The following is a 20389-nucleotide window of genomic DNA, read 5'->3' as shown; positions in this document are numbered from 1 at the left end:
AGCATCCTGTTAATGAGGTGGAACTCCAGCTGGGTATCTTTTTTATTCAGCCGTGACTAATTATCTTCCTCAATCACATGAAGATATTAAATGCAGATTCATTGCCAGTCATTCTAAAGTTCTAGCCTTGGCATTAAAATCCAAATAATGATACCCTCAGAGCCATGATACCCATTCCCAGTGTACGAGCTCAAGGGCTAGTTATACAAAAGGGAAGGTCGTGTGTGTCCTCCTGGACAGTTTCAGGCACAATACTTGTGTGTGTGCACGTGTGTGTGTGTGTGTGTGTGTGTATAATTTTTGTAAAAAATCTAGGGAAGAAACAATTTTTTCCTGAACCATACATATGATAATATCTTGACTTTCAAATTCTAATGCTGGCTCCTTTTAAAGGTCTACTACTAATGCCTGTGAAAGGTAGTGCTTTTGCGTAGATTGTCTATTGTTATGTATAAAGAGAATTAGACCTATGTGTGCATATGTGCATGTGTTTGGGTGGGGCTTGGGGTTGGAGGCTTTCAGAAGGACACTAACAAGACATGTACTTCTTATTTAAAGTCTTCTTTGAGGTATTTAGCATCATTTCATCACTGCGTAACGATTCTGACAATGTCAAAGCCAATAAAGAGTTATGTTTCACAAAAGCACACACTCCCACTGGACTAGAATTGAGTGTTGCCTAAAAGCTGACTGTTTCATTTGGCTCCAAGTAGCATAAGCACAGAAATATCTTGGTCTTTGAGATAAGTTATTCTATTTGCAGAATACTAATTCTTTGGATGTTACTTCTTTTTTAAAATTCATTTGTGGGGGCAGCCCTGGTGGCTCAGAGGTTTAGCATTGCCTTCAGCCCAGGGTGTGATCCTGGAGACCCGGGATCGAGTCCCACGTCAGGCTCCCTGCATGGAGCCTGCTTCCCCCTCTGCCTGTGTCTCTGCTTCTCTCTCTCTCTGTCTCAATCTGTGTCTCTCATGAATAAATAAATAAAATCTTTAAAAATAAATGAATAAATACATTCATTTGTTATTGAGGCATGATTGACAATCCGACATCATGTTAGTTTCAGGCGTGCTGCATAATGACTCAATATTCGTATATGCTGCGGAATGCTCTCCACGGTAAGTCTGGTTAACACCCATCACTACACACAGTTACAGAATTTTGTTTTTCTTGGGGTGAGAACTTTTAAGATCTCCTCTCTTAGCAATTTTCAAATAGGCAATACGATATTATTAACTATATCTGCCAGGCTGTCCATTACCTTCTCTAGATTTATTTTCTGCCAGGAGTTTTGTTCCTTTGAGTCCTTTCATCATTTTGCTCACCCTCCCCCCCAGGTCTGGCAACACCAATCCGTTCTCTGGATCTGTGAGCTTGCTGTTTAGTTTGCATGTTTTGCTTTAAAATATTTTTTTTGAGATTCTACATAAAATGCGATCATATGGTACTTGTCTGTCTCTGCCTTACTTCACTGGGCATAATCCCTCTAAATACATCCATGTTGCTGCAAATGGCAAGATTTAATTCTTTTTGTGTTCGAATAATATTCCATTGTGTTGTTCATCTGTTCATCTGCTGACGGACACTTAGGCTGTTTCCATATCTTGGCTATTGTAAATAAAGCCGCAGTAATACGGGGGTCCATATAGCCTATCAAGTTAGTTTTTGTTTTCTTCATATAAATAGCCAGAAGTAGAATTGGATCATAAAGTAATTCCACTTTTAATTTTTTGAGGAACCTCATACTATTTCCCACGGTCACTGTACCCATTTATATTCCCACCAAGAGTGCAAGAGGGTTTCCACTTTTCTACATCCTTGCCAACACTTTGTTATTTCTAGTATTTTTGATACTAGCCATTCTGACAGGTGTGAGGTGATATCTCATTGTGATTTTGATTTGCATTTCCCTGATGATGAGTGATGTTGAGCATCTTTTCATGTATTTGTTGACCATCTGGATTTCTTTTTTGTAAAAATGTCTATTCATGTCTTCTGCCCATTTTTTATTTTTTATTATTTATTTATTTATTTATTTATTTATTTTTACTTAATGTTTTTAAAAAAGATTTTATTTATTTATTCATGAGAAACACACACAAGCAGAGAAAAAGAGGCAGAGACACAGGCAGAGGGAGAAACAGGCTTTCTGCAAGGAGCTGGATGCAGCACTTGATCCCAGAACCTCGGGATCACAACCTCAGCCAAAGGCAGACACTTTATCGCTGAGACATCCAGATGTCCCTCTTCTGGCCATTTTTAATCATATTGCTTTTTTTTTTTTTTTTTTTTTTTGCTGTTGGATTGTATGAATTCTTTATATCTTTTGGATATCAACCCCTTATTAGATATATGATTCACAACTATTTTCTCTAATTCAGTAGGTCTCTTTTGCTGTGCAGAAGTTTTTGGTTTGATATAGTCTCATGCATTTTTGCCAGTACTGCCTTTGCTTGGGACATTATCTCTGAAAATGACAATTTCAATAGTTGAATAGGAAGGTGTTTCAAAATTTGCTTTGATAACTTGTCTTATTGTACAAATTAATAAATAGTAGATTGATTTATAATAAAATAATTTTGAATAACAGACATTATCCAGTAAATACTAAGATTAGTCTTCTCCACTACTGGAAATAATAAAGAAGGGGTATACCAGCTTCTGAAATTTATTTTTCTTTAAGATTTATTTATTTGCTTATTTGATAGAGGGAGAGAGAGAGAGACAGAGCATGCATAGAGAAAGAGGGAGAAGCAAGCTCCCTGCTGAGCAACTGATGCAGGACTCAATCCCAGGAGCCCGGGATCATGACGTGAGCACCGAAAACAGACACTTTACTGTCTGGTGACAGTCTGTTTACTGACTGAGCCACACAGGAGCCCTAGCTTCTGAAATTTAAAATATTTTTAGATATGAAATAGTACATTTTTGTTGCTATGATCAAATACTCTCTTTCTCCTCATTTGAGCTTGACTGTACCCAAACCAACCTGGGCTGTAAGCACGACGTGTGCTGATGTGGAGCCTCAGAGCTGCCCAGCACTACAGGCAATGTGCATGAGAAGACTCTGGAATGTCAGGTGCAGAATATTACATACCTGAGCACAGAAATATGCCTGCCGCCTCTTTTCCTTCTTCACATTACAAATTTCATAGCTTTGGGATGGTTCAAATAAGATGAAAAATGAGGATAAAAAATTGATTTTTCCAAATGGAAAATAGCTTTTATAGCTAATTACATAATGAAACCTGGTGCCTTTGAGAAAGAAAGCCTATGAGCTTTTAAGGAAGAAAATAAAAATCACATAAATTTATCTGGAGATGACTGTAACTGTTATTTTGAGGCTCATTCTTTCATTCGTTCTTTATGCGAATGACAGACACATTTATAAATTTACTTATGTAAGATCATATCAGGCGTTAGAAAATAATTTCACTTTTAAAATACAACTGCTATATTCTTTTTTCACCATATTTTTCTTCTGCTTTATTCCCTACTCCTTCCCTCCTCATCCTGAGTCCAGCATCTTAAACAGGCTAGCAAGTGTTTCTTTTTTCAAGATTTATTTATTAATTTGAGAGAGAAAGATAGATAGAACACATGCTGGTGGGTAAGGAACAGAGGGAGAGAGAGAGAGAGAGAGTCTCCCAAACAGATCCTCAGAGCCTGATGCAGGTCTCGACGCTGAGATCATGACTCAAGCTGAAACCAAGAGTCAAACCCTTAACCAACTGAGCCCTCCAGGCTCTCCCACTAGTGAGCGTTTTTTAATGGCTTCTGCCTTGATCCCATAATATGACACACACAGAGTTTCTATTTACATTTGATGTTATTGTTTAGCAAAAGATGGGATTATACCCTATTTATTTGCTTCTTGCTTTTCTCACTTAAAGGTACCTTTTGGAATACCCTCCAGACAAGCATTATAAATTCACCTTATGCTTTTAGTATATGCCAAACTATGATCTACACATCTGAAATCTCCACATATTTCCTTGTCTCCAGCCCATTTGCCACTTGGCGCACATTTTACATCATTTTATCACACATATCCTCAGGTTCATTACTTTGTGTCTTGTAGTTTTATGTTTTCAGACTATATTAGAAAGAAACTTTTATTTTTTTATTTGTAAAAGTATTCTCTGGTTCTTTTTCAAACATCATTATTTTCCCCCTAATGTCCTTCCTTTTTGATATTTTTTTAAAAATCTCTTTTTGTTTAGATATATGTATTTTATGGTTCCATTCGTGTTGCTTTTTGTTAAGTTCTCAGGAACACCAATTCTTTACTTGTTGCATCTTCTTTTTCTCACTTGTGGTGACTTGTTTCTCCATGTGTTTAATAATTTTCATTTATAAGTTCATTTTAAGCACAAATTATTTTTCACCTGGTAAGATCCTCACAAGGAATATTGTTAAAGTTTCCCCACAGAAATTTTTAATTTGTTTGCTGTAGGCATGCCCATCACTGTATTCCCATCACCTCTCCGTACCAACTTAAAAGAAACTCCAACATCCATATTTTAAAAATACTATCTTAGATGCACCTGGGTCGCTCAGTGGGTTAAGCATCAGACTCTCTATCTCAGCTCAGGTCTTGATCTCAGGGGGCTCAGTTCAAAGCCCCATGTTGGGCCCCATACTAGGTGTGGAGCTTACTTAAAAATAAATAAAATAAAAATAAAAATAAAAATGCTATCTCAGTTTAAGACGTCTCTGTCCGTCCCAGGTAGGGTAAATGTGGACTTCACATCAATGGAAGATAAAATTTTCATTTTTCTTGGGGTAATTTTTAATCCACCTCAGATCTACCATAAAAGTGTCCATCTTAGTTTAGATACTTCCAGAACCCTGACATAAGACCGACCTTAAGTTCAAGCACTTGGCTTGGGAGATGATGTCAGGAAAATCAGCAGGGTGTCTTAAGAGATGCAGGGAGGAGAGGAAGGTCAATGAAGTCCATGTCACTAGCCAGTTTGGCTCTGGGAGCCACTGGAGCTCAGTCCTGTGGGGGCTGCAAGGGAACATGTGGGACTCACAGGCAGGTGAACGAGGAGGCAGGTGTGTTTGTCTCCCCTCTCCCCACTTAACATGGGCTGAGTCTCCTCTGGGACATTCCCAAGACTTGTAGCTGACCTCAGGCATGGCTCTGTGCTGGGGATGATGCTATTGGGCAAATTAGAACAGGTGCCAGGTGATACGGGTCTCACGTGGACAGAGCAGCGCCAAGGAAAAATGGATAATTTAAGAATACCTGACAAATCATCTTTGTCGTCTTTCTGTGGGTTAGTGGTAGAATGATTTGTCTTCATTTCACTGGACTTGTAGCTGTTGGTGAGCCTGGTCTCCTATCCCCAGGTGGTTTCAAAATCTAACCTAATCTTTTAGCCAGTACAAGGTTCAAATCACCTTTCCTGGCTTCTGTAAGATCAGCTTGGGTTGCTGGGTTAGCTTTCAGCTCTCACCTTGCAATCTGACACTTGAAGACTTATTTCTTTCTTGTTCCTTAGGCCGCAGATTTAAACATACATATATGGAGAAACAATTTTGCTTTACTTAACATAGGCAGGTATTTGTAGTGAATGTTTGGTACCAGCCTATTGCATCATTTTGCCAGACCTAGAAGTCCCTCAGCCTTTTGAATATCTTGCCCTAGAAGGTGTATTTAATCATTCACATAGTAACAGGCATTTACTTTTCTCTCCAGCCCACCCTTGCCCCTACCAACATAGCCTTGAATAACATGTCTTTGCGTGTAATTTTAATAACAATATTTTTCTCTTTGTGATAACATTCCTGGAATAGTATTTTCTTTGTTAAAGGTTATTTGCATTTTCAAATTTTGATAGACTATTACTTTACTGAATTTTAAAAAGGCTTTAATAATATGTATTAACCCTAGTGCTACATGCTGAAGGAATTATTAGCTCACCATATGGATATCAGTAGATACATATTGTATAGGTGTCCATGTGTGTGTGTATCTGAGTACTGATACAAACATTTTAATTCCTCAGATCCTTGATGAAGGAGGTAATTTATATAATCCTTCCTTGGTACAGAAAAGAATTCTAAAATTAATAAAATGAAAAAGAAAGCACATGAATAGAACAATAAATCTGAAAAGTATGTCTAGCAGACTGGGAAAGTTGAGATTAAATGCACCATCATTTAGACTCAGAGAAGAAGAGATAAATCCTTCCAAATAAAACTAACTCTGTGCACATGGTCATTCAGGTGCTGGGCACGAATCAACAGGGAGCCATAACCTGGGGTCACAGCTGCCGAGAGACATGAGGACAGAAATTAAGACACGTTCATCGGAATGTGATAGATAATATTGCCTCTCAAAATGAGCAGCATCAGAGTCATCTTGGGGGTGTTTGAGGTCACAGGTTTCAGGCACTGTGGACTTGATGGTACCCCATCCTGGCTTATCCCTGTTCAAACTAGCTTCTCTTCCTGACATCTACCAAGTGACAAAGCTCTCCCAAGCTCTGTGTCACTGTGGTTCTGCATTTGCGATCTTTCTACAAGAACTGAGAACATGTTTTAGACCAAAATGACCACCTCTGCTGACTGTCTGATTTCTTTCCAATATAATACTGTTCCCTCTTGTTTTTAAATAGAAAACACGAGATCACATTCTGCTTGAATAAACTATAACAATCTTGGTGATAATTTAATTAGATATTATCAATCGAGATTTTTTATTTCAAGCAGAAACTGCATTGAATTTTTTTGACTTGACAGTATTTATGGAGGAAACTTGGTTGAATATATAATGAATGTAAAGTTTTGTAGAGGGAATATTTATGACTAATGCAACAAATAATTTCCCTGTACTCCAAAGCCATATTTTCTATGAATTATTGATGTATTAATAAAAAACTCCCTTTTAAATATTTTAAACAGGTATCAGAAACATTGATAAAATAGTCTTTTTTTTTTACTTCCTATACATGCTTTAAAGTTGAAAATAGATCTTTAAAAATGCAAACATTTGCCATATGGAAAGGAATTTCCATCAAAAATTCTAATTAAGAAAATTTTAGGTATCTGAGTCTGAGAAATGAATTTTGGCTTGCATGAGAATGCTGCACTAATATCCAAAAAGAGTGTTTAGAAAATCAAAAGTTCTTGTGAATGGGGATGCTTATCTTACTATCCAGTAACGTTTAATTTCTCTGATTTTTTTACATGGGGGGGTGGGCTGAGGGGAAGACTGCCATTGCTTTTTACAAGTTGATAGGCTTTGCCCTCTGCAGGCTTCCCTCAGCCCAAGTCACACTTCAACCTTCCATATAGAAATTCCCAGAAATTATACAGCAGCAAACAAGCTCTTTCCCACTATATTTTATAGCAATTATTTGACTATAATCCTCAGAGCATGTTTCATGGGTTGTCCTAGACTATAGCTGTGCACACGGTGTCTTCAGAATGAGAGACTCTTCTCAGTGGTTCATTGTGCACAGTCCACCCAGTGTATCAGCAGGAGACACTCGCACCTGTGGAAGCATGTGTGTTGACTCAGCTGTATGGGTGCTAATATCCAGGGGTGGGTAACAGCTCCTTTAATGTTTTTTTTTAAGATTTTATTTATTTATTCATGAGACACACACACACACACACACACAGAGAGAGAGAGAGAGAGAGAGAGAGAGAGAGAGGAAGAGACACAGGCAGAGGGTGAAGCAGGCTCCATGCAAGGAGCCCTATGTGGGACTCCATCCCGGGGCTCCAGGATCATGTCCTGGGCCAAAGGTGGTGCTAAACCGCTGAGCCACCCGGGATGCCCCTCCTTTAATGTTTACCCAGTATAAACATTTGCTGTATACTCAATGTTGTGCTAACCACGTTACTCATCTCAGCTCTTTAGCACCCACTACAATACTATTGCGTGTAAACAATTATTACCATCTTCTACCAATTTTACAGTTGAAAACTTGGGGTGTAAAGATTTAGTAATTTATTTGAGGCTTTATAGCTTCCAAGTGTTAATTCCAGAATCTGAATCTAGATTTCTGAGTCCTTGCCCAGAGTCTTAACCACCGTTTAATGATAAAACTTCCCTTTGTCATCATCTTTAAGCTCCTCTTGCAACTCCAGGGTCAGGAGATGTAAAAATAAAGATAATAAAATTTAAATCAGGCTTTAATACACATTAAGAAGGAATAGCACTGACTAAACAATCTGACTGATTTAAATACAAAAGTCAAAGCTAAATTATGTTTGATCAATCCTTTATTATTTATTCCAACTATGTAAAAGGTATTAGTACACACAGTATATCAAGTGAAATTAGATGTTATGGAGAAAAATAAAAATGGAAGGAAAATAGGAAGAGTTGGGATGTGATGCCTTTTAAAGGGAGTGGTCAAGGAAGCAAAGACCCAAAATAGATAGACATGTTGAGATCTGTATTCTTACCCATCTGATCCATCTAACCACTATTTATTAAATACAAAAAAGGTGCCTGTTTCCTGGGATACCACGATTGACACACAGCAATAGAATCTCTATGCTTGGAAAAGTCACCAAAATCCATCCAATAGTTATTAATAAATGCAAAATTACAACTCTGACAAGTGTGATGGCCATTCAACATTGTAGGGGAGACCTCGATTAGACTCTTTGTCCAAGGGGGAGTGGAGAGGGGTACATCTCTCGGGGGCAGGTGCCTGGGTGAAGATCTGAGGACAAATAGACCAGAGCTGCGTGAAGAGGGAGGAAGAGGGGTATCAGACTATCTCAGAGAGGACTGGAAGGTGCACAGGGCCTGTGGCTGGGGCTGCAAGGACTCAGGTGAGGGAGTGCATAGCCCTAGGCACCGTGAGAATGAGAAACTACAAGGGGTTGACAATCAACAACATTGGATGAGCTACTCACTCATTACCACCCAACCCTGGAGCACATTTCCATCTTCAAATCTATTTTCTCATCTCAGTTTTACATGGTCCACATAGGGCAAATGGAAAGGAATATGAATGGATGCATTTATGAGTCAGAAGTTCAGGTGATCACCCAGATCCTACAGCCAAGAAGACTGAACTGCATTCTAGGCCTGGGGATTTTCTCTGTGCTCAACCTAAGGACTGAGTTTGAGTCTGCATTTTGAATTTTTTCCCTTGAACTTAAACAATAGTTGATTGTGCATCTAAAACACACCACAAATACACACTTCATTTTTCATTTGAATTAACAAGTAAGATTTCTCATTCTGGTATTTTTGGCTGGTACTTGTATGGATTCTTAATGATAGCTCTGAAGAGGAGAAATCGTAGCATATTCATATTCATATTCATATTCATATTCATATATAAGTAATTAAATCCAGACTCATATACAATATCGTTCACCTACAAGAGAAACACTGTACAGAAGTTCTATAAAAGTTCCATCAGGGATGTTATTGTTTTCCAGTGAGACTGAGCTCTAAAAATAGCACATATGAAGAAAACAAACACTTTAGAATTATAATAGATTATTATATATATAATTATAATTATTATAATAGATGTATTGTTAAGTTGCAGAAAATAGGGAGAAAGATAAATATTTTAATCCTATGTTCACACATTCAGGGAAGCATAGAAAAGATTAAGCAAATTTTGTCTTTCAACATAAATGGATATTCTTGTTCATTAATATCTATTGAGTCCCTACTATGTATCAGATATTGTCCTACATATTGAAGATAAAATACTGGTCAAATGACGGATTGCCTTTGCAATCCTTATGGTATAAAATACTAAATCAGGGCAGCCCCAGTGGCGCAGGGGTTTAGCGCCGCCTGCAGCCCAGGGCGTGATCCTGGAGACCCTGGATCGAGTCCCATGTCAGGCTCTCTGTATGATGCCTGCTTCTCCCTCTGCCTGTGTCTCTGCCTCTCTCTCTCTCTCTCTCTATGAATGAATAAATAAAATCTTTAAAAAAAATAGAAAAAATAAAATTTAAAAAAAAATACTAAATCATTATGGGTAAGTGGATGATAAAATTTCAATTAATATTAAGCTTAAGAACTTGAAAGAGAAGCTTTCTCAAGTGTGCTCAGCATATTCTGAGTCCTGGAGGCCTCCTGTATGTTGGGGGCATTGAAAGAAATACAGTTTCTTTTTTAGAAATACAGCTAGCACACCAAGCTAATACTCAGTGAAAGAACCGATAGGCCAGGAGAAGGAATTATTATTTCTTTTTCTTGGAACAATCAGAAGCTATGAAAGGGGCAGCCTGGGTGGCTCAGCAGTTCAGCGCCGCTTTCAGTCCAGGGCCTGATCCTGGAGACCCGGGATTGAGTCCCACGCGGGGCTCCCTGCATGGAGCCTGCTTCTCCCTCTGCCTGTGTCTCTGCCTCTCTCTCTCTGTGTGTCTCTCATGAATAAACAAATAAAATCTTAAAAAAAAGAAGAAGAAGCTATGAAAGATTTGGATAGAAAAAAGAAAAGAAAAGAAAAAAACCTATGACAATTCCTTTGAGTTTTGGCTAGACCCAGATTGGAGAAAATGTGTAGACACCTAGCAGGAGGATATCACATTTGGCAAAGAAAGGACAGCTACTTGTGAATGGAAAAGCATCTGCAGATCACACAAGCATTTAGGAATTAGAATTGGCAAAACCCAGTGATACATTGGATCTGGATAGACGAGTATGTGGGACTGTTCAGGAACAGTTTCTGGGTTTCTAGTTGACAAAGATGCATGGTGGTTCTGCTAAGTGAAAAAAATGAAACAACATGCAGAATATCAAGAGTTCAGGTGGGAGATAATTTCCTATCTGTCCAGGTTCTGTGTCACCATCTACATAAACACAGCCTGGCTGGGAACCTGGAAATGTGGACTGGGTGGTAACGTGCTATGGAAGTGACCATGAGGAGGCTACTTTAGGGCAGAGGCTACAGCAAACAGAGAAGAGGACAGAAGACAAGGTCTGAGGAACCACAAAATCTTGGATGTGGTTCAGGAAGGGGACCTAGACAAAGATAAGACAAGAGGAGGTGGAAGCATTGAAGGAAACTCCAGAAGGCGGGTTGTTCTCATTCTAAAAAGAACTTTCCATTAGAAAGGACATGAAATACAATCATGGGATTAGAAAAGTAGTGTCAGGATGCTACTATGGACATTTTGTTAATAAGCATAAAGGATTAGAGTCAAGAAAGGTAATGACACCACTTTATTTTTCCTACTTTTTCTAGTCATTTCTGGAATACCATATTCCATATCAAATGTCTCCTTTTTAAGACAACTACTAAAAATTAGAGCAATCCCAGAAGATGGAAGAAAATATGAAAATCATGTGCAGATGAAAGTATTAAAACAGCTAATTGCTGTTTAATTGAAGTATTAGAGAAAATATGGGTGATATTTTCAAATTTTAGTAGAGTTGCATCGTGGAAGAAAAATTAGACTCATCCATGCAAACCCAAGAAATCTAAATTCCAGTGTTCAAAAATTGTTATTGTAGGGGTGTGGCTTGTGGTTCATATAAAGGAAGAATATTTTTTGCAGTTAGCACATTTTGCCTATGCTATTAATTCAAATATTATATTAAGATGAATGATGGGATTTCCAAACAAGACAAACTTTAAGCAAGGGCTTTTTCTCTTTTCTAGAATAAGGCATTGGGTTGAGGGAACAGCCCAGCTTTCTTTTTTTTTTTTCCAGCTTTCTTGATTACAAGTTAACACATTTCATTTAAAATATGATACTCTATGAATGTCCTTTGAAGTCGCCACACATTACAGCAACAATAAAATAATATCATGGTGCCATTTTTGCTGATACTGTTAGCCGCCAGGATATGCTGTTAATTCAGAATGGCAAAATCAGATGTTCGTATAATTTGGGTTGTGCAGGGCTATTTTCTTAGAGAGAAGATGGCCAAACAGAGCATCATTCAGAATGTGTGCATCGTACTCAGCAGGGATTCCCAGTGTGGTTGGTGGGGATTCCTTGCTCATGGCCGAGGTGGAGGTTATGACCCAGTGGCCTTAGTGGAGGCCTCTGAATGAGACAGCGCAGCAGCCCCTTTGGTGTCCATCCATGTGACCCGTCTCTGTCTGTCTGCTCAGGAAGCGCAGGCTAGAATCAATCCCACAGTGATTCTATAATCCACTTAAAACCTCAAAGTAAATCCTGCTTATGATGAAGAGAACGCACTCTCTTCCGTATTGTATTTAATTGCAGCCAGAAGCCTGATGTATGAGTCAGCTTTTTTTGTAAAGATACATTGTTGGGACAGACAGGTGTTTCCCTTTGGTCGTTGCACATGAATTTGTCTGATTTTTTAAAAAATATATTTATTCATTTTAGAGACAGAGTGTCTTCTGGAGCAGAATGGAAGAGGCAGAGAGAGAGAGGGAGGGAGAGAATCTCAAGCAGATGATGATGAAGCTCCATGATGAGCAGAGAGCTGACGTGGGTCTCGATCCCAGGACCCTGGGCTCACAATGTAAGGCAAAATCCAATGCTTAACCACTGAACCACATGGGCGCCCCAGAATTTATCTGATTTTTGACCCAAAGGAACACATATTTCTTGAAATGCAAACTGTTCAGTGACTATCACTAGAAGAAAATCCTCACGGTATAAGAATAATGAAGTTTATTTACAAAAAGGCATGGTCATTGCTTAATAATAATAATAATAATAATATTCATTGCTTTTATCCTGTTTTAAAAATAGTAGCTAGTCATAGGCTTTTTGGAGTCAAGTGTGCCTTAAAATGCAGTCTTGGGGGTCCTGTCCTGCCACATCATTTTCTTCATTTCACAAAGACAGACTAATTGTGTAAACCAGTGGCACTTGCTCTCAGAAAGGTAAGTCATTGTGTAACAGCTGCATTGTCAGTGACTTGTCAACTTTAACTCTCTTCATAATTACACCCTCAGCATTCTTGCTTTTTCACAAAAAGTAACTTTTGTACTGCCTCTTTTAGTTAGAAACTCAACTACAAAATTAGGGAAGGGATATTGTAACTTGCTGGTGAGCTACTTATTTCCACAGCGTCACCAACAATGCTGCCTTGTCAGAATTATGATGAGGAGCTCTCTATGGGGGATGCTCTTATTATGCTATAAATTTCAATGTTATTTCAGAATGAATAATTTGATTTCCAAAAAGAGCTTCAAGCAATGACTTTTTCTTTAGGATGGAATAAGGCATTGGGTAGGGGAAAAGCTCTTTGACTTTCTTGATGAAAGGTTAACAGATTACTTGCAGTCTTGAAATATGATAGCCACGGAATGTCCTCAGAGGTTGTCGCACGGAATTACAACAAAAATGTGACAGTGTGCTTCTTGCTGATAATGCCACTGACTTGATCCCATTTCAGCTGTGCAAGGTTCCTTATCTCCTGGGGCACCAATGGGCTTCCATTTATACTGCAGATCCTCAAAAGCTGACTTTCTTCATGTTTCTGAGGGAATGTCAGGAGTTACCCGACTGAAAAATCACAGAAATACTGCTTCTTCCCAAGAGTTGTTTTAAGAGCCCTCTGCTGCACTGGAGGAAACCCACACAAGGAGCAAAGGTCTGCAAGAATAGTGCTGTCATCCTGGAGTTGATGAAGGAGCTGAAATCATGGAGCTCCAGCCACATCCAGGTGGCCTGTACGATGACTGCTGTTCTGGAAAAGGCAGTGGAAATAAACATAGTGGAGACCTTGATTATTTACTCTATGCTTACAGATAAAGGACATTAATTATTATTATTATTATTATTATTGTTATTATTATTATTATTATTATTATCAAATTACTTGGAACAGAGCACCTAAGTGGTCCCATCAGTGCAGCATCTGCCTTCAGCTCAGGTCATGATCTCAGGGTCCTGGGATCCAGGCCCACATCGGGCTGTCTGCTCACTGGGGGTGTCTATTTGTCCCTCTCCCTCTGCTCCTCCCCCTGCTCATGCTTTCTCTCTCTCAAATAAATAAATAAATAAATAAATAAATAAATAAATAAAGTCTTTGAAAAAAAAGATTCAGAACGTTATCATCCATTGATGAGTACATTATCAACTTAGGGACCAGTGATAAGCAAACTGGAAGAGTGGCCCCTGTGTCCTCTGGTTTGTGTTAGCAAAGATATTAATCAAAGAACACATTTTAAAACCTAAGTGCTCCTATTGTTACCAACAGTCAGGATGATAATTATAGTGAAGGAGGTCTTGCTTTACATGTGGAGAGCATGTCCAAGGTACTCCTGCATGCTGATCCCCCACGACCCTCACGGTGCCCAGGACATGGCACAAGGCAATGGTGATGACGCTGAGGTCTAGTGACATGAGACAAAGTTCTGCAGGCAGAAAAGTGGGGATAACGCCTCCACCGAATCTGTGTGTTTTGGAGGCTGTACCCCAATCTGCGCTTTTGTGAATTCTAACAAGGCAAAGTACTACATTAGGTCCCATTCCCTGAGACAGATAAAAATTCGAGGTGCTAAATGCTCTAAGAATTAGCCCAGAGAGCCTAGGAATAAGATTTTAACTCTCAACGCATGTTAAACAATCCCAACCTATTTGCCAGACTCGCCCTATACAACAGGGGTGCTCACGGGTTACAGCATGAGCTGAATCAGACAGGCCTGCACATTCTTTCCGAGATACTCACACTCCAGGATCATCCCTGTGCTCTGGCAAGATCCCAGTGTGGTGACCTGGGGAGCACAAGGTCATGGCAAGCCGATTCAGTGGTGAGGCCCAGAGACGTGCATTATTTCCTTGGACCCTGAATTGGGGATAGAACCATGTGTAAGTGAAGTTCATAAACAGGAGGTTGTGTGTGCAGACACCCCATGGTGTTGTCATGCCGTCTTTCAGAGGGGCGATGAGAAGAGGAAGGAGAAGGTCCAATCCTAGAGCCTCCAGGCCCCCAGAGAAGTCCAAGACAAGAAGGGGCAGAAAGTCGTCATCACGTTCGGTGTGTGCTCCAGATGACATTCCCATATAACAAAGCCTGCAGAGCAAGACCCCCATCAGCAGGATGCCACTCCTGATGTCTCGTGCAAGATATCACCTGCCTGCTCATGCCCCCTGCTTCCCCAGGGTCTCCCCGGCAGCCCGTGGCTATGGGACAGAGCCAGCCTGAGCTCCCCTACAGGTGCAAGAGTCACCCATGAAGCAGCCGCCAGAATTTTCATACCAGTGACTGCAATCCCATCTGTATTCCTGTTATCTCAGAGTATTATCATTACGGGTCTGACGAGGATTACACTTTATACCCCTGACCAGGTATCAGGCATGGATCAAAACACTGAACGTGTAAAATCTTGCTTATTCCTCACTCACCCACAAGAAGACCTATTTATCATCCCATCTTTATTCTCACTTTGAGGAGAAAAAACTTGGCCAAGGTCACCAGAGGGCGAGCTGAAGTTACAGTCCAGGTAGCCTGCACCCGGAGCCCCTGACTGCCATTAGGGCTGTAATCGCAGCTTAAACGTGAGCTGGGAGGTGTCAACACAGGATGCCTGTCAACCCAAAGGGTGTCATGGGGAAATAAGATAGGAAGCGCTGATTTAAGTTCAGCATAACTAATATTAGTATACAGATCTCAGGACCTTTCATTTGCAAGGGGCCTGGCGAATCTCTGGCTGGAGAGGGTTGTATGTTTGGAAATTGTTTGGTAGGGAATCACATGGGACCACACTTCAAGAAAAGCTAGTACAATTTATTAGAGAAGTCAATGGTGCTACAAAAGCACCATTTTGATAGGAATGGGTATTTTAAATCTAACCAAAATTATTTTATTGGCATATAGTAAGAAAAGCTGTTGAAATTAGGATAATATTGCCACTCACTCAATTGGAAAGCTCCCCACAATACATGGTGACCTTATTTACATTGTGAAGGAACTAATATGAAGTCTCTCCCTCAAAAGAAAAAAGAAAATCTTTCTTTGATCTGAGTCTTCTGCTCTCGCCTGTGATGGTCCAACCGTTTCTGTTTTCCATCTCACATATGCTAGCTGCTGTGTGCTCCTGGAAGGAGCACATCGTGTGCACGGTATTACTGACTCCAGGTCAGGAGTTCTGCTCTGACCTCACAGAGGGCCACCCCAACGACCGGTCAGCCAAAGTTCACTGATTTGGTTAATGAATGAAAAGGAAAACATGATAAAAATTGATTTTAGGGGCACCTGGGTGGCTCAGTCGGTTAAGTGTCTGGTCTCTGATCTCAGCTTAGGTCTTGATCTCAGGATCATGGGTTCAAGCCCCACACTGGGCTCCACTCTGGGCATGGAAGTTACTTTTTTAAAAAAAATTGAGTTTAATATGCCTTTATTTTCTTTTTGGTGATATAACTTTGTCCTTTCACCTTCCTCCTCCTTTTGTATTAGGGACTATGAATTATGGAAAATCTAAAGAGAGCAAGAATTCTCTATTTCCTAAACATAAACTCTGCTTAGTTTTTTTTTAATCTAGTTCTTTCCCATTAATTTCCCATTTAATCTTATATAATTTTTATCGTAACATGGACATAATTTCGCTCTCACATTTCACTTTGTTATAACATTTTCACTATAAGTTCTTATATTTATGTATTATTTTCAATTATCATATTTAATCACTGCAAAATCATTTGAAATGCACCATTATTTTTTAACCTACGATCCATTATTAGCGTTGTTATTATGTGCATATGTCACTTGCAGTTTCCCTTTTGCTATAGATTTGCTGATACTGAATTAAAACTATGCAATTATGATCAATTCTAAGAAAGACTCATGAGGAATAGAACACTATGGTCGAAAATATACTGACACATGGTAGAAATATTGTGAAAGATTTTTGGCTTGAATTATTAAAAAAATGCATGTAAAGTTAATGTAAAGAAACTCTATTCCCACAATGCCAAATAATGTGTTAACAAATTAAATTTATTTAGGAAATGGACCGTTGTGTTCCAAATTGTAGAAAAAGTATTGAATGTAGTTGGTGGAGTTGAATTTTATTTCATGGAGGGTTATTTGTCACTGGGAAAAGAAAGTTTAAAATGAGGAAGACGAGATGGATAAGAAAGAGGACGACGAGAGCACTGGAAATGGTATAGTTCTAGAAATTTTAGAATAGAATGAAGGAAAATAAGACATAAAAGTATGCGCATGTGAACTGTACATGAAAGAAATCAGCAGCACTGGCGGATTGATCCTGACTGCACAACCCAGTTCTCATTTCAGTGAAGCACCTGAAATATAACCTGATGTGGGTTTTTTTTTAAGATTTTATTTATTCATTTATGAGACACACACACACACACACACACACACACACACAGAGGCAGAGACACAGGCAGAGGGAGAAGCAGGCTCTATGCAGGGAGTCCCAACGTGGGACTCGATCTGGGATCTCCAGGATCACAACCTGGGCCGAAGGCGGTGTTAAACCGCTGAGCCACCCGGGCTGCCCCTGATTTGGGTTTTTATATTAAGAGTCAAGAGAGTGATGATGGAATCTATTGGACTGCTATGTCTTCCGTCTCCCCTTACCATCTACTCTCCTTCCTCTGCTCTTCCCCCCATCCTCCCGCTCGTACTCTCATTTTCTTACCCTTGAGGACCACTCTCATCCACTCCCTGGAGATGCAGCACAGAACAGATGAGACACATGTCCCTGCTCTCATGGATCCTACAGGAAGGGAGACACACAGGATGGACAAATAACCAGGAGGACTAATGACACAGGTCAGACCAGGACATGGGGTGCTGGGGTAGCAACCGGCTGGCTGATGGGCGTGTGTGGGGTAGGGAAGTGAGTTCTGCTGTTTGGTTGCTATCATTTGGGAAGGGCACCCAGAGTCAATAAAATAAATGTTCTATGACGTAAATAATATAGAGGACTAAGCTATAGGAAGATTCAGGGTGAAACTTTCCAGAACCAAAGGTGAGAAACCCCAACAAGTGCAAGGATACCATAGTGGGTGTGAGGGTGCTGGTTAATAAGAAAGAGGAGGCCGGGACACTGTGATCCTGCTTGAAGGGAAGCAAGTTCCATGTCCCCCTGTCCTCCAGGCACATGAAGCTCTGGAGGACATCCAGGAACCTCCAGGCCACACGGTCAAGCAGGCCCAGAAAGCCTGAGTACAAACCAACCAACAGATCAATGGAAGCATTAGACTATTGCAGTGTCTCCTGAGCACCATGGAGCCTCCTCCTTTGTGTCTCTGGGTCAAATTAGATGCTCCTGTGAATTAGATGGAAAATAAACAGATATGAATAACATTTGTATCTCTGTGGTGGGCACATGGGTATATATATCATTTTTTTTATATTGACTCAACTGGAGTTATTCAATTAGTACGTGAAAAGTGATTCATAGCTTATTCATTTTTTGAAAAAAGGAGTCTTCAGTTCAGTGATAATTACATGCTGAATTGAATTTTCTCTTTAGTCCCTTTCCCTCACCAAGCTTTAATTAGATCAGTTGGAGGATTTGGAATGCAAAGGGACGTTGCGTAGTGAAAGAGGCAAACATTTTTATGTAACACACTCCTGCATGGGGATTCTCTCTGGCGAAGGTTACTTAACCTTGGCTTAACCAAATAAAGACATTTTCCTGGGGAGAGATCCATGTCACTGTCTCCTAAAGGTGAGCCACTTTCTATTTTTGTGTCCCATAATGCTTCTTTGTTTCAACATGGGCTAGCTGCACAAATGTGAATATTCTTGAATCACATATATTGTTTTAAAAGTAGAGTACTCCCAAGGGCGCCGAGGGTTTACAGTAATAGCAGCAATAGCTGCTATTAATTAACAAAAAAATGGGTTTCACATACACATTTTATGCAGGAGTCTACTAGCTGGGGTCAAACTGGTCACCTGTTCCTCCTGGGCATGTAGCCTATCTCATTTTTAAGAGTCTGTTGAAGTTAGGAATGGCCAAGTGAGAAGCCTGCACAGCTACTGACTTCTCTTGGGATCTGGGACTCTACTTACACTCCACCTGCCTGCTGCCCAAAACATCGCTGTGGACTCATGTGAGTGAGAAGCACACGTTTATTCTGTTCACCCCCCAGAGATTTCACTCACTGTGGTCCTTATTACCTCAGTGAACATGTGGTCTCACTGGTTTTATCATTTAACTTAGGAAGTGAAGATGCTGGGGTTCATTCAGGGTGAGTGAGTTTCCCATGAATCTTCAGCTACTACGTGTAAAATTTGAGACTCAAATACAGATTTTTCTTACTCAAAATTATTACTTTTGTCATTATTAGTATTATTGCCATTATTATTATTTTGTCATTTGCCATATTGTCAAGAATGGTGATTTTACATGGTATTTGGAAGTCCAGTATGTAGAGTCAGAGAAATCTACGTTTACAGGCACATGGGAACATTGCCTACTCTTTGCCACTTTTTCCCTTTGTAAAATGGAAGTTAGAATAGCTTTCCCCTTAGAATGTTGTAAGGACTATGAGAGGATATTTAAGGTGAAGGCTTACCAGAATGCTTCCTATATAATAACCAAAAAGAGATTATGTGATATTCAATTGTAATTCCACCAAACAATGCATAATTTGGAAACTATGTTCTCTCAACCAACTTATAGACCCTTCTTTTGCCCATCTTCCCTCATTCATGTCAAGCTTTTTGCTTAAATTCCTGATTTTTACATTTGGCTACATATCAGAATGATCTCTTGAGTTTTCCTCTTTCTTATTAACAACAACAAAATAAAGATAAAATTAAAAAACAGAATATCTTATGTTAAAATATATATAATAGCAGTAGGTTGCATTTTGGTTGGTAGGACATGTCTTGTGGACAAAAGGTAGAATTTAAGGTTTTGAACTGGAATTGCTATGATAAGATGAGGGCTGGCTGCAGACTACCAAAATTTCTGATGTTCTCCTGTTTATTGAGGTTATAGAGATCTACCACAAGGTTTTGACATTGAAATGAAAAATACTGGAGAAAATGGAAATCAGCAGTAAATCAGGACAAGGTCAGAGTGCCTGGTGGGGTGGGTGTCTTCCACGAGGGCTGGAGGGCTCTGAGGAAGCGAACACAGAGGGACAGTGTTCAGGTTTGCTCCCATGCCAGCTCACTGAGCCTAAGAATCGGAGGACCTGTTGTCTGTCTGCTGGGCCTGTTGGGTGAGTTGGCCAGCTAGCCTACGTAAAGTAGGATAAGCTGGGTGCCTAGTACCTGCAAACTGCTCCGTCCCTATTACCTGGTGATGATTTTAGGTCTGGGAGATGAATTTTGTATATCTCCTTGTATTTCCTGCCTTTCCACCAGAGAGATCGGCCCCGTAAAGGGCTGGGAACTGGTAAACAAGAATTAGTAACTCTGACCTCACACCAGCCTCCTCTCGTTCCTCACCTCAGTGATAATGACTGCTTGCCAGGCCCTGGTGTCTTTCCAAGTCCTTGGCTAAGTACATGAGTAATG

This window comes from Nyctereutes procyonoides, unplaced genomic scaffold, assembly GCF_905146905.1.
Source record: "Nyctereutes procyonoides isolate TBG_1078 unplaced genomic scaffold, NYPRO_anot_genome, whole genome shotgun sequence".
Lineage (NCBI taxonomy): Eukaryota > Metazoa > Chordata > Mammalia > Carnivora > Canidae > Nyctereutes > Nyctereutes procyonoides.
The sequence above is the reverse complement of the archived record's forward strand: the minus strand, read 5'-3'. Positions refer to the sequence as shown.